The sequence below is a fragment of the Capsicum annuum genome, chromosome 2, assembly GCF_002878395.1.
Source record: "Capsicum annuum cultivar UCD-10X-F1 chromosome 2, UCD10Xv1.1, whole genome shotgun sequence".
Classification (NCBI taxonomy): domain Eukaryota; kingdom Viridiplantae; phylum Streptophyta; class Magnoliopsida; order Solanales; family Solanaceae; genus Capsicum; species Capsicum annuum.
Genome location: NC_061112.1, coordinates 55796883 through 55801579, shown reverse-complemented (window position 1 = coordinate 55801579; position 4697 = coordinate 55796883). Strand labels below are relative to the sequence as shown.

General features: G+C 35.2%; 1 pseudogene; it reads right to left on the bottom strand.

Annotated features, from left to right (window-relative positions):
* LOC107857768 overlaps positions 1 to 269 on the bottom strand; it is a 9859-nt pseudogene extending 9590 nt beyond the window's left edge.
* Between the last annotated feature and the right edge of the window lie 4428 nt (positions 270 to 4697).

Sequence of the window (4697 nt, the reverse complement as noted above, 5' to 3'; positions counted from 1 at the left end):
AAGTACTTACAATAGCCAAAAAAATACTAACAACCACCATCACCAGAACTTTTTCCCTTGCCTTTTGCATTTTTCTTTGTTGAAGTCTTTGCCTTGGTAATCTTTGATGGAGATGATTCCATCAGTTGTGCCCTTATCTTAATTTCAGCAGCTTTTGATCTAGTTTGAACTTGAACTTGCCTTTGAGTAATAGCAAGACTAATTTTCCACTTCATTCCCTTGGTTGGTTGATAACCAATATCACCAGTGACATGTTCAGAACTTACCATGCCCGTGTTAATCCTTCTACTGCTAGCCAATCCTCGCTGTAATATGTATGCCTTAGTTATTTTTTGACCATCTTTTGCCAAAATAATAAGAAGTATCAATTTAATAAGACACTTATATTAACACAAGTATATCCACTTTCAGAAAAAAATACACCTTGATCCATAATTCTTGGCCTTTTGTAACCACTTTTCCACCTGTTTTGTCAGTGTTGCTTGTGCTTCCTTTTCCCCTCTTTCCGGTAGAAGACTATTGTGAGGAAACATACTATATGATACGATACTAATTTGGTACGTATCAAAAACAAGCCAAAAATAGTCCACAAATAAAGGAAAACCCGAGAGCTCAACAAACACCAAATCTCGGTTCCAACAACATCAAGAAATAAGGTGTAAATGACACCAAAAACACTAACAACAACAAGAGATAAATAACAATAACGAGAGGAACAACACTACAATAACAACAATCCAACGGTTACGTGATTATAAGAACAACAAGAGCCAAACGGTTCACTAGACTACACAACTAGTACATGATATGTAAAGATAGAAAGTGAGACATACACTATTACAAGGTTAAGAATCCAAAGATGTATTAAATCTAAGGACCCCTAAGACTTACAATAGCAACACCACACTCTTACGTGACACAAGAGGATTCCACCGCTCAAGCACCAAAGTTTCCAAGCAATACACAATCACAAGTGAATCCACACTTGTTCATGTCCTAGTTTATGTCTAGAGACCCTCTCTCTCAAGAGATGTGTTCTTTCAACAATATCCAACAAAAACTAATGAACTAAAACCCTATATTGTTCTATTTATAGTACTTTACAAATAAAAAGATAAAATGACAAAAAGGCCCTTTAATGACCAAGTAGGCAAATAGGCACCCATGGAGTGTTTTAGGGGCGGTTTGGAGCCCTTTTTAACACTTCAACTCGTACACCTCCGAGGTTACATTCAAAATACTCAAAAAATTTCATCTTCATGATCGTTCTTGTATCATCCTCTCCATCTTGAGAGGAATTTGACCTCAAATTCATGGCACTATCCAAATGAAAATGGCTCCAAAACAGTCCACAAAATAAGAAGAAATCGAATTTCAAGTCTCCGCCGACGTCTTTATTTTGCACCTTGGCTTCCTCTCTATCTTGATATTTGCCTTCAATCTCATCCGGATCAATTGAGTTTAGCCAAGAAGTTTCACTACAAAACAACAAACGCGTTAGTTATAAAAGAAAGGTCCTCACACTCTCTTTATTTCTTTGTTCTCGGATTTCTCACACTTAATCTCATAAATGTTGTATGCTTGCTTGTACTCCGTGAGGTGATTAGAGGTGAATTCCAATGTTTACAATGACTCCAAAATAGAAAAAAAATACACAAGGACGTAAACACAAAGAACGGTTTCAAACCAACTCACAATCTAGTAAGTGGTTACTAGCTTATAAGTTAGTATTGGAATCAACAAAAGAAACAACAAAATGAAACTAGAAGATCAAATTTGAGATTAAAATTTGTCGTGTGAACAGTAATTGGTGATGTGTCACCCCTTAATTAATCACGGGTCCACACAAGTTTTAATCACCATTCTTGGATTTTTTAGTCCTTATACTTTTGGAATGGAAGACAATTAGTATTTGGAGGGAAAAACACAAGTCTTGTAACTCTTTTCAAATTCAACTCAAAAAGGTGAGATTAGACTTGTACTAGTTTCCACAAAACAAGGCTCCTAGAAACAAGGAAAGTGGTTGAAAAAGTTGTTGTCAAGTCAAGAGTGATGTGAGCTAGTCCTTTCACCAACTTTGTCTTTACCTTTTCTAGATCTATTAGCTACTTTAAGTTGGTCAAGATAAGAGAAGTGATGAAAACAACAAGAACACAACAACTTTTCAGGAACAACAATAACAACACCTTCAACGCCCACTCCAACCTCCACAAATTTCAATCTAGGTCTTTGTTCACAACACAACTTTAACAAGTTTTTAAGCTCAAATATAGATCTAGATACCTTTAGTGTTAGTGAATCAAGAAACAACAATAACAACAAAGACATTCTATACCTAGACTCCGTAAATTTCGGCCAAGACTACAACAAGAACACTACAAGTTTCTCGGCCATGAACAAGAACAAAAATAAGAACAAGAACAAGAACAATACTTCTTTTTCTTTTTATTTTTTGATTTTTATAGCAAGCCCAAGATTGATTTTGTTGGAACAAAATCAACCACAAGCTTTGATACCAAATGATACGATACTAATTTGGTACGTATCAAAAATAAGCGAAAAATAGTCCACAAATAAAGGAAAACCCAAGTACTCAACAAACACCAAATCTTGGTTCCAACAACATCAAGAAACAAGGTGTAAATGACACCAAAAACACTAACAACAACAAGAGATAAACAACAATAACGAGAGGAACAACACTACAATAACAACAACAAGATTACAAGAACAACAAGAACCAAATGGTTCACTAGACTACACAACTAGTACATGATATGTAAAGATAAGAAGTGAGACATACACTATTACAAGGTTAAGAATTCAAAGATGTATTAAATCTAAGGACCCCTAAGACTTACAATAGCAACACCACACTCTTACATGACACAAGAGGAGTCCACCGCTCAAGCACCAATGTTTCCAAGCAATACACAATCACAAGTGAATCCACACTTGTTCATATCCTAGTTTAGTCCTAGAGACCCTCTCTCTCAAAAGATGTGTTCTTTCAACAATATTCAACAAAAACTAATGAACTAAAACCCTATATTGTTCTATTTATAGTACTTGACAAATAAAAAGATAAAATGACAAAAAGGCCCTTTAATGACCAAGTAGGCAAATAGGCACCCATGGAGTGTTTTAGGGGCGGTTTGGAGCCCTTTTTAACACTTCAACTCGTACACCTTCGAGGTTACATTCAAAATACTCAAAAACGTTCATCTTCATGATCGTACTTGTATCACTATAAGAACAGACTAGTTAGTAAGTAATCATATGATAAAATTTTAGGTAAGCAAATGACATTTTTACTTCTTTTGTGGTTGGTGTGGATTTATGATTGGGATTTTATGGACATCCCCTCTTGTTATGATTTGCTCCTTTGCAGATTGAACATGTTATTGGCACCCCAAATTTTGGCAACTTTCTGGATTTTCTCACTTCATCAATCTCTTTCTTTATGTTCTTCAGTGTCCTATCAAGCATTTGTCTCACTTTGGGTGGCTCAACTATAGAATTTCGGATATCTGGCCACATTTTCATAATTGAAACTGGAATAAAGTAAGAATAGGCCTTCAGATATGTCTCTTTTCTGTACCAGCTCAAAATATCTAGTGATGCATCTAAATTCAAGTAGTTCATTGTTGTTATACCATGTGCATAGGGGATTGATTTTAGTTCTCATGATCTATAACTACACTTTTTCCTCAAATTCATAGTATGTTTGTATGCCCCTTTCAACACTTCAAATCCTTGATTACCATTCTAGTCAATGTTGCATTGCATTGATATTTCTATATTTACAATGAACACCATCATTTCCATTAGAGATATGTCATCTGTCTAAGAATCAGCAAATATCTTGTCGTACTCACCCTTGTCATCACCTTAATCCTAATTTCTTCAAATATTGAAATAATAGTCTTGTTCCTAAGACCCAAAATCCAAGCATTGAAACTCTCTGATATGTTATTGTCTACACTATCACACTTGGAAAAGGTGTTGAAGTATGCCTTGCACTATCTCTCCTTGTTGTAACCTATAAGATCTTCAATAATAGCTTCACCCAACCTGGCTAGAGCATTAAGATTATGCTTAAAGTGTGCCTCAAAAGTTGATCTAGCACAAGCCTAAAATTTCTTTCTTCTCTCTATGACTCTCTATTGATTTGATCAATTAACTAAGATGTGTCTAGCATATATTCTGTGCTCATATTCAGGAAGTATTTTTTTCTGCAATAGCAACTAGTCCCTGCAGTTTCAAAATAAAAATATGAAGATAGTTAATTTTGGTCTTGACTAAATTTATAAAAATATTGATAAATATAGTTACCTTTTGTATATCACTGATAATAGTAGGCTAAGAACCATCTCCTAAGTTGAGATCATCTTGTAATATCATCAAGAACTATCTCCATGTATCCTTTCTTTCTGTACCAACTACTGCCCATGTTATTGGAAATATTTCATCCCACTATCTGACTCAGTCGGCTTCACAACATAAGTGCTACCAGGATTTGTTTGGAGCAATAGATCCTTGTAGTTTAGGATTCTGTTAAACTCAGCCACATGATCCCCCATTACTTTTTCCAAAACCAGATTTCTTGTCTTTAAACACACTGTCTCGCTAACATAAACACCCAACTCTTTCCTAACCCATTCTTGAATCTTCCACCCTTTGAGAGTTAACTGGGA